General features: G+C 43.8%; 1 protein-coding gene across 2 annotated transcripts in view; it reads right to left on the reverse strand.

Annotated features, from left to right (window-relative positions):
* RABGAP1L (RAB GTPase activating protein 1 like) overlaps positions 1-10,686 on the reverse strand; it is a 572,843-nt gene extending 562,157 nt beyond the window's left edge. Inside the window, exon 1 of one of the 2 annotated variants that reach the window (XM_037507999.2) lies at positions 9,752-9,837. The gene's annotated coding sequence lies outside the window, so the exon portion shown is untranslated. Of the gene's footprint in view, positions 1-9,751; positions 9,838-10,670 lie in introns of those variants that run through there. The other variant, XM_054693457.1, reaches the window with a different exon arrangement.
* Between the last annotated feature and the right edge of the window lie 332 nt (positions 10,687-11,018).

An 11,018-nucleotide genomic window follows, 5' to 3' on the forward strand; every position in this document is an offset into this window, starting at 1 on the left:
CTCACAACTGATTGTGGTATGAAATACCTTGTCCTGTTGCTCTAAATTCTGAAAGCTAGTCAGTTCTGAAAGCTACTGTCTCTCTGCCTGAACCAGACTGTACCCCCAAATGAATATCCAGACATTTTGAAATCACATTTTATAAAGTACTTTCAAAAGACATTCAAAACTGGTTCCTGCTCTACTAATGCTAATTTGACGCTAATTTGTTAGGCAATACAAAAAATACCAGGAAAGAAAGTATTTTTCCCTTCCACCAACTCTAGGATTGGTATCGCAAGGTTGTTTACCTAAAACTAATAATTTCTCCCCTCAGCTTTTACTCTAAGGATATTTAAATGCTTTCTGGGTCACATTCCAACCAGGAACACAGTATATAAAGCTTATTTAATATTAAGAAGCACTAGGTGACTCCAAAGACAAAAATTAAAGATAAGCTGAAAAACACAATAAAAAAGTGAACTGGAAATAAAAGGAATATATCTCAACACAATAAAGGTCATATATGACAAACCCACAGCTAATACACTCAATGGTAAAAAATTGAAAGAAAGTATTTCCCTAGGATCAGAAACAAGACAAGAAGGTCCACTATCACCACTACTATTCAACACAGTAATGGAAGTCCTAGCCAGAAAAATTAAAGAAAAAGACAGAAAAGGAATCCAAGTTAGAAAAGAAGTAAAACTATCATTATTTGAGATGTCATGATACATACATAGGAAATCCTAAAGACTCTACCAAAAAGTACTATATATAACATTAAAGTAACAGGATATAAAAATGAAGGTTAAAAAAAAATGTGTCGCACTTCTATATGCAAACAATGAACTACAGAAAAGAAAATAATTCTATTTACAATTACACCAAAAAGGATGAAACAGTTGAGAGCAAATTAACCAAGGGAGTGAAGGACCTATACAAAGAACATTATAAGAAACTGTCAAATGAAAGACAAAAAGAAATGGAAAGATATCCATCTTCATGGGTTGAAAGAATAAATATGGTTAAGATGTCTATAAAGTGGGCCTCCCCAGTGGTGTAGCGGGTTGAGCACAGAACTGTGAAGCTGTCCACAGCCTCTGCAGCGCGGGTTTGATTCCAGGCTGACCGGGGAGAATCCCACATGGCGTGGCAGACCTCTCCTGTTGCTCCCGCTCCCCTCAGCAGTGTATTTCAGTCGTCTGCCTGTCCTGTTCCCCGCTCTGTCTCTGGTGAATCCTCTCTCCCTCCCGCACATCTGGCCTGTACCCCAACTCTTGTATAAATAAATAAATCTTTTTTTAAAAAGATGTCTGTAAAGCAATTTACAGACTCAATGCAACACCTATCTAAATCCCAATGACATTTTTCAAGGGAAAAAAAATTATAAAATTAGGGTTGAACCACAAAAGACCCTGAACAACCATAGCCGGCCTGAAATAAGAAAAATGAAGGTATCATGCTCCCTGACTTCAAAATATACTACAAAACAATAGCATTCAAAATAGTATTGGAACAAAAACAGAAACATAGACCAATGGAACAGAGAGCCCAGAAATAATTCCACACAAATATGGAAAATTAATCTTTGAAGAAGAAGCCATGACCATACAATGGAGAAAGGAAAACCCCTTTAACAAATGGTACTGGGAAACTTGGATAATCACATGCAAAAAAAAAAAAAAAAATGACAATCATTTGATTCCATACACAAAAATTAATTCAAAATGGTTTAAAGACTTGTACATAACACCTGAAGCCATAAAACAGATAAAAGAAAACATAAATGATACTCCTGAACATTAACTGTATTTAGGATTCAACTACAAAGGCAAGGAGGGGTAAGGAAAATAAATAAATGGGGCTATGTTAAACAGAAAAGCCTTTCTGTAGCAAAGAAAGCCCCATAAAAACAAAACAGGCAACTTACAAACTAGAAGAAGATATTTGCACATCACACATCCAACCAGGGATTGAATTCCAAAATAAGTAAAGAACTTATAAAACTCAACAATAACAACAATAAAACAACACAGTCAAAAAATGGACAAAGGATATAAATACACACTTCATGAGAAAATGCTCAACATCACTTATTAGAAGAGAAATACAAATCACAACCACAATGAAATATCATTTTACCCCTGTGAGAATGGTCTGTCTCAAAAAGACTGGAAACAAGATATGTGAGGATGTAGAGAAAAAGATATATTCATTCACCATTGATGAGAATGTAAATTGGTTCAGCCTTATTGGAAAATGGTAAAATTCCTTAAAAAACTAAAAACGGAAATCTCATATGATTGAAAAATAGCACTTCTAGATATTTACCCGAAGAATATGAAAACATGGTTTTTCAGGACTTTTTGCAAAGGTACATGAAGCAAAGTTGCACCAAAACAGCAAATGTAGTTACTGTAGTTCTATCTCCAGCTTCAGGTTTCCCTGTACAAAAAGACACTAAATTGTCTCTAAGTTTGAAACATTCAGCACAACATAGCAAGACATGACCACTAGAACTTGACACCTGACACTGAATCAACTGAAATGCCCATCAAATGACAGAACTTTAAAAAATGTATTTATACTCAGTGGAATACTACTCAGCTATTAAAAAAGATGAAATAGTGCCTTTTGGAAAAAAATGGATGGATCTTGAGGTGATTTTACTAAGTGAAATACTTCAAAAAGTGAAAGACAATTACCAGATGAAATCACTCATATGTGGAATATAAATAACCAAAGAAAATAAACTGGCAAGCCACAACAATAATAACTCTTAGAGTCTGTAAAAATTACTGTGGGTGGGGGTGGGGATAGAATGGGATGGGGAAGTGATGAGTGATATAATAGCATGTGAGTACTGGAATATTGGCAGAGGGTGAGTGAAGCATGTGCACATGTTGAGGTGTTATGTACTCTTAAAATTATATCGTTATGTAAACAAACGGCAAGTCAATAAAATTTCATTAAGGAAGGAAGGAAGGAAGACTTTCAAGACTTCAAGGCATTGAAGGCTCTTCACCAAAAAAGTGCTAACCAACTTTTGCCTAGTTCTTGTCTTCCACCTTTGATCACCCTGACCTCCGGCCCAGAGAGGTCTTTCTCACCATGCTATCATCTTCCCACAAGTCCAAATCCTACCCATTCTTTAAAAACACCTCTACCCAAATTCTACCTATGTTATAGGACAGGGAGAGGGGCAGCCCAAGCCCCGCAAACCTGCCTATTCTAAATGGGTTCTGCCATCCGCCGCATCAACACAAAACATATGACACTTTAATGGGAAGGAACTTTAATAAAAACTAGGAAACAATACAGGTAAGGCAAAGAGTCTAGTTTCTAAATGAAGCACCCAAAGTTACCCATCCCCTCGTGGGTAAAACTCCATCCATATGGGGTCGGCCCAGAGCAAGGCCCCAAAGCCTGCCACAAGTCTAAAACATCTTCCAGTGGGGACCCACAGAAAAGGGTCACAAACAACCGGACAAGCCCGGAAGGAAAAGAGCAAAATCAACATCCAGATAAAAGCTGCCATGGTCACCTCCCCACGGGTCTCACCCACATCTGTGTCACCCAGTCCACGACCAAAAGACAAGCTGTTTATTCACGTGTCTCTAGGCTCCATGCGCCTCCTCCAGGTCTCCTGGCTCCATCCTGCTTCCTTCCTCAGTCTCTTCTGCAGCTTCTCCTCTTCCTGCTCAGCTCCACCCTCCCTTGGGTGGGGCAGGGAACCTCCCCCTTTCCTGGGACCACCCTGTTACACCTATTCTTTAAAAGTCACCTCTTCCTTTATCTTTTTTTTTTTTTAAGGTTTATTTATTTATTTATACAAGCACTGGGTACAGTCAGAAGTGCGGGAGGGTGAGAGAATTCACCAGAGCCAGAGCTGGGAGCAGAGCAGGCAGAAGGCCCGAAGCACACTGCTGAGGGGAGCAGCGGGCAGCAGGAGAGGTCTGCACGCCACGTGGGACCCTCCTCCGGTGGCCGGGAGCAGCCGGTGGCTGGGGAGCAGCCAGGATCTAACCCGTGCAGCAGAGGCTGGGGCAGCTTCGCAACCCAGCGCGCTCAACCGCTGCATCACCTGGGAGGCCCACCTCTTCCTTTATCTTTATAAATAAAAGTAAACTCTCCTCTCTAAACTCTTGCAGCACTGTTATCTTTATCTCCTTACCATACAATACTTTCTGCCTTACATTATCTTTGTTCCACATTCAATCCCACAAATGCATAAAGGTCTCAGAGTCAACATTCCTGCCACATTTATCTCTAGTCAAACTGCTTAACACAATGCCTTGCACATATTAAGCACTGTAAGTGAACTACATAAATGGCTCAGGTGAGGAGAAAGCCACTAAAACAACCACAGATTAGGAATCCAGAGACTCGGTTTTGGCTAATAACCAGTTATATGATCTTGAACTTCAAGCTTTTGGTATGGTCATCTGCAAACTGAAGAAGGTGGGCTAAACCAGTTGTTTTATTTGTTTTGGTTTTTTTGGCTTTTTTGGGTTTTTTTTACTACAAGCTTGTATTCATTAAATGGCTGTAAAATCAATTGGCGTGTCAAAAACCCAGCATTTTTTAAAAATGAAATGGAATAGGAAATATCAAAGTTTGTTGTAGGTAGTGGAATATGGCAAATGTTTAATGACTGGCTATCCAGAGGGGAATAAAGCCCTGAATTGTACCATTAGCTGATTTCCTGTGTAAATATTCCCACCATGGCCAATTTCAAGCTACCAACAAAATATCACTGAACATGGAGCTAGTTGAGGATAGGCACAACTGCTCTTGCAATTCATTATTATAAGGTCCTAAGGTCCTAAAAGTATTTCACGGAACTTTTCTTTCAACAGTGTCTGTGTGTCTCACACTGAATGAGGGTATAAAATATATTTCTTACTGCAAGTCAGTGTCAAAATTTAATAAATTTCAGTTAAACAATCTTGTCTTTTGCAATAAAGTTTACCCTTGGTTATATATAATAACCTCTTTACCACCACAATTTCTCGTTCTCTTCAAAAAATGAGAGTGACAGGGCCTCCCTGGTGGCGCAAGGGGTTAAGGCGCAACCTATGAAGGTGACCGCAGCCTCTGTAATATAAGTTAGATCCCCCAGCCAGCCAGGGAGCTACTCACATGGCGCAGCAGACCTCTCCTGACTCGCCCGCTGCCCCCCTCAGCAGTGTACTTCGGTCAATCTGCCTGTGCTGTTCCTCACTCTGTCTCTGGTGAATCCTCTCACACCCCACACCTCTGGCCTGTATCCCAGCCCTTGTATGCATAAATAAATAAATCTTTAAAAAAAAAATGAGAGTGACAGATGTCTACTGATATCACCAGAAGGCAAATTACAGGGAGATTAAATTTGGCTTAGGAAGCATCAGCAAAAGCCACATACCTGAAGGACACAACGCACGCCTACTAGTAGCCATCGCTCATTCAGCAAAGGGCTAGGGGATGGGGGAAGAGGAAACCTATAATATCAAAAAACAATCCAAATAATTGTTATATTTGTGCCCATTCTCCTATTTCACTGAGAACCTTGGGTCCAGAGGAAATCAGAACTTTAAAAAAAAAGTAAATTTCAGACCTCCATAATAGCGCAAGTGGTTAAGTCTCAGCACTATGAAGTGATCCGCAGCCACCGCAGCATGACTTCTATCCCTGGCCAGGGTGATAATCCACATGGCTCAGGAGACTTCTCCTGTCTTGCCCGCTGCTCCCCTCAGCAGTGTATTTTAGTCAAACCACTTGTTCTGCTCCCCACTCTGTTTCTGGGGAATCCTCTCACACACACACCCAACTCTGCACCTCTGGCCTACACCCCAGCTCTTGTATGCAAAAATAAATAAATAAATCTTTAAAAAAATTAAAAAAGTAAATTTCCACATACTACTTCATGTAGTATATACATACTTTGATTTATGATGCACACCTGAAACTTATATAATGCTGTCATGTCACTTTTTTTTTTTAAAGTTTCCACACCTGATGCTTCTCGCCAAATTCTCCAGTACAAGTTTGCATCCCTTCATAAACCCTACATTAGTGAAAATTCCTTATAAGAATTAAATTTTTGCCATGTAATAATACTAAGGTACTTGTGGAATTTAGAAGAGGCAGAGGGAAAACTAGCAAACAGTTGTCAGATTTGATACTCTGAGGAAATAAGGCTTTTATTTTCTTATTTAAGCTTTACAAAGTGGGTGAAGGGAAATGTTTCTTTTTTTTTTTTTTTTTATAGAGGCATGTTTTATCTATCTGTTTGTTTGTTTGTTTGTTTTGTTTATACATGCACTGGGTACAGTCAGAAGCGCGGGAGGGCGAGAGAACTCACCAGAGCCAGAGCGGGGAGCAGAGCAGGCAGAAGGACCGAGGTACACTGCTGAGGGGAGCAGCGGGCGGCAGGAGAGGTCTGCGCGCCATGTGGGACCCTCCTCCGGTGGTCGGGGAGCAGCCGGGGATCGAACCGGCGCCGCAGAGGCTGTGGGCAGCTTCGCAAACCAGCGCTCAACCGCTGCGCCACTGGGGAGGCCGGGAAATGTTTCTTGAATATATTTTTGGCTGCAATGTCTATCACAACAACATAGCCTGTAACCAGACTTTTCATGAGTGTTAATAAAGCACTGTGTTTTCTATTTTTAAGGCTATTTAAAATACGAGAAGGCTCAGAATTTCAAATATACAAATAATCTCAGCCCAAATCTAACTTTGAATCAACTCAATACACGCCTAGAAGTTTCCCAGGAAAATTCCCCAAATTTATAACAAAAAAACATGAAAAGATGACAAAAAGAGGTCAGCATGAGCACAAATTTGCAATCCTCAATTATATCAACGTATCTGTTGAACGAGTGTAATACAGAAAGTAAATGAAGTATGAAAAGGAGAATGTTGAGATACAAGTTCTGCTTACTTCCATTAACCCTTCCTTATTAGAGTTCACATACTTATATCCAATTTCAAACCCTGACCTTAAAGTAAAAATTATTCTCCACTCTGAAAAGCTGAGTTAAGTCACACACTGTCTTTCTCCGTGCACAATATTAAAACTCACCTTAAAAACTGAGATTGTTTTACCGTAACTGCGGCTCAAGTCTGTACTTCCTCTGTCTCTGTTGTTTGTGGTGGCAAATATTCATAAGACTATCTTCATAAAAAATTACTGAGCTGTCTTTTCAGAACCAGAGGCTAGAATAATCTTGGGCTGTTGGTCATCCTCAGACACAGTGGTTGACCTATTTATTTAAGGCAACGGCTATAAACATAGAGTAACTCATGAAAACTTGAGAAACATAGAAAATGGCTCCGTGGCTGAGAATCTCATAGGTTTCAGTATCTACTTTATTTTCTATCCAACCATAATCATCCCCACACCACTTCAAGACAGTGGTAGGTCAGAATGAAGTCCCAGTTCTACAACATCACTACAAAAATTCTTTACTACTAAGCTACTACTCTCTTCAAAGTTAATCTCCAGAAGGCTGGCTGTCTCCCACTCATAATATTTTCACTTGACAAAACAAAATTCGTTTTTTGACTACTCCAAAAGAATGGATAAAAGAACTTTCCATTTTAATGCTGTTATCTGAGTTCAAATAAATACACACTAGTTGAATAAGTTCAAGTTTGGGTTAGGGCAATGGAACAAAATTTTAAGTACTAGTTTTTCTAAGTCACAAATTTATAACTGGTGACCCAATAACAATAAAAACAGCTGTTTCACAAGCCTAATAAAATTATGCCATTCATAATGATTCATAATGATTACTAAATTAAAAGGAAAGTTATCTGAATCATGAAACAATTATCAAAGGAATAAAAATTCTTAGGATATCACAAGTATAACATGTAAAAATTCCCATCAAATAATTCTAGCCAAAATATCCATACATTTAGTCATATTCTTTTATTTTGGTATATACACTACAAGTCCCAAAAGTACTAAAACCTATACCTTGTTTCCAGCTTGCTAGAGTGCCAGTGAACAAAAATTTGTTTTTTTTTTAAATTTATTTATTTATGCATACATTAACTGGGGTGTAGGTTAGAGGTTCCAGGGGTGAAAGGATTCACAAGAGACAGTGGGGAGCAGAACAAGCGGATCTACTGAAATATACTGCTGAGGGGAGTAGGGTGCAAGACAAGAGAGGTCTGCTGCGCCATGTGGGTAGTTCCCTGGCTGGGGATCGAACTCATGCTGCAGTGGTTGGCCAATGCCTGATAGCGTTGGGACTTTAACCTCTGCGCCACCAGGGAGGCCCTGAACAAAAATTTGTTTACAGATAAGCATTGCCCTTCCACACCCCCTTCTCCCCAGATGACATTAAAATATATCAGAGAACACCCTGAACTAATTCATAGAGACACCAGCAAACTCAAAGTGTTAACACCCCAAGCAGGTGTACTTTTAATACAACTTGATGATCGCATATACATTAAATTCATCTAGCTTTTCTCCTTTGCAATTTGTCAGTTTCAAGGGAATTCTCTGTTGCGATAATGAATCGCAGGCCAGTTTTCCAGTGCTAGCAGCTCATGCACCAATATTTTCCATGGAACAAAATTCATTTACAATTTGACCACAAGTAAAGTTTGTACCTTCTTAACCTCTCTATTGAGTATCCTACAAGAGGGCAGAAGAAGCCAAGTAGAAATACTATTATGAGAAAAGCCAGGTTTTCATGAATTTGTGTTTCCAGAATTTAAAGAAGCACTCACCACCATGTACAAGAAAATTTTAAATGTACTAAAAATCCCCTAAACCTTCCAGTCCCCAAAATGCAGGCTTTAAATCAGTTTCCAGTCACCGCCGAAATCTACCAAGCACGTAAGTTCTTCTCACCATTAGTTTAAAAAGAGGTTTGCGTTTCTCTTCAGCTGCATGAAACCCTCATTGCTGCAAGTGACCACCTACATTTTGACACATTTTCTAAGAAAAAAAGCTATCTGAGAGATCCAAGGGGCATAGTGCCCTGGGATCAGGGCCGGAGGTGGGGGGGGGGCTGTCAGTTCAGTCCCCCAGCACTCAGCCACCTCCCGCTGGCCAGGGGCCCCTTTCCACTGCTGACGCACTGCCCAGCCCTGCACCGTCGGCGACCAGTGCAAAGTACTAGCCCAGCCTCAGAAACTTTGAGTTATCAGCACCCACAGCCTGGACGGGGGCTGTTTGTCAGGGCCCGGCGGTCAACTTTCAAGCGGGGCATTCCTGGCAGGTAGAGATCTGCCCAGGATGCAGCCCATCCCAGACTGCAAAACCACAAGCATCAACAGCAGAAGCTGAGCAAAGTGCCGGGCGGAGACCCGGGAAGCGCGAGGGCGAGACGCGGTCACGAACAGAAGCCTGCGTGTAGCTAAAAAACACCGTGACCACACGCCCCCCGGACGCCGAGCCGCTGGGGCTGCGAACCCGGCAGCGGCCGCCGCGCGGCGACGGGGGCGGCGATGTCAGGAGGGCACGGCTGGGGGCGAGCGCCCGAGTCACCACCCCGCCCCCAGGTGAGGGGCGCCGACCCCGCCCGCCCGCCCGCCCGGGTCGCCGGAGCCGCCACCGGAGAGAAGCGCGGCGCCCCGAAGGCGATCCCCAGCCCCGAGCCCGCCCGGCACCCTCCTCCCCGAGATCCCCCCGCACGCCGTCCCGGGCCCGGCCCCCAGCCTGACCCTCCCCGGCCCAACCCCGGCGCCAACACCCCCGGCCCGGCCCGCGACTCCGGGCCGCCCGATCGCCCGCCCGTCGGCCCCTGGAAGGCCGCCCTCGCCTCACCTCCTCACGTCTGCGCGGGCAGGGCCGGAACAACTCTGCCCGGCGCCCTCGTCCCACCCGGCGCCCCGCGCTCTGCGGCCCGGCCCGCCCCGTTCACTCCGCTGCCGCCAGAGCCCCGAGAGGGCGGAGGGAGCAGGGCGGAGGGAGGGAGCGGGGAGGAGAGGAGGGCCGCCGGCAGGAAGAGGCGAGGGAGGGGGCGGGCCGAGGAGGAGGCGGCTCGGGAGCGCGCGCGTTCGGGCCCCTCGGCGGGGCGTGCGCGCTCCTGAGAACGGAGGCGCCTTCACAGCGCCCGGCGACGGGGACGCGCACGCGCGTACACGTCCCAGCCCGGCCGCAGTTGGGCGGGGGCAGGAAGAGAAGACCTGCGGGGTCGACTGTGAGATCGGGAACCTGGGAAGCGAGGAGGTGGGCTCAGGGCCCTTCAGAATCCCCGAGGGGTACCTGAGCCCAAAAAGCTATCCCGCGCGGGCTCGCGATTTAGAGACCTGCCCAGCGGTTACTGAGTTCTCAGGACATTCTGAGTTTGGAGCGATTGTTTTTTTGGTCATAAACCTGGCTTCCACACTTTTATTCTTTTGGTTTATTTATGCATACAAGAGCTGGGGTACAGGCCAGAGGGGTGGTGGTGGTGGTGGTGGTGGTGGTGAGAGGATTCCCCAGAGACAGATCGGGGAACAGAACAGGCAGACTGACTGAAATACACTGCTGAGGGCAGCAGTGGGTGAAACGGGAGAGGTCTGCTGCGCCATGTGGGTAGCTCCCTGGCCGGCTGGGGATCAATCTCGTGCTGCAGAGTCTGTGGATTGCTTTATAGTGCGGTGCTTAACCCCTTGCGCCTCCAGGGAGGCCCCCACTCTTTCGTTCTTAATGCCTAGTAATGAATGTTCAAGGAAGTCACCTTGAAAAATATAATACTAACTTTTCTCGCCTCTTCCATTGTTTCTCTTTCATGTGCCTCTTGCAATGTGTCTCAAGTGCCTAGGAAACGCTCCTTGGTGCCTTCTTTGGGACTCAGCGGAGACAGAGAAGGGAATCACCTTCAGGGAATAAACAAGAAAGCACTCAGCACTATTATGTTCTTCTATGAAGAAAAGTTGCCCTCATTTGCACCTTTTTATATTTTAGGGTAACAAAATTTGGGAATACAAAGTAGAGATAAAATAAACCAACTCTTTTTCCTATACAAATACTGTGCTGATCTTTGAACTGTGACTATCCTTCCTAGATCCTGCTGCCAGAAATTACCTGTAAATTTTCCAAATTTCCT

This window comes from Talpa occidentalis, unplaced genomic scaffold (genome assembly GCF_014898055.3).
Source record: "Talpa occidentalis isolate TD23 unplaced genomic scaffold, MPIMG_talOcc4v2.1 talOcc4.12, whole genome shotgun sequence".
Lineage (NCBI taxonomy): Eukaryota > Metazoa > Chordata > Mammalia > Eulipotyphla > Talpidae > Talpa > Talpa occidentalis.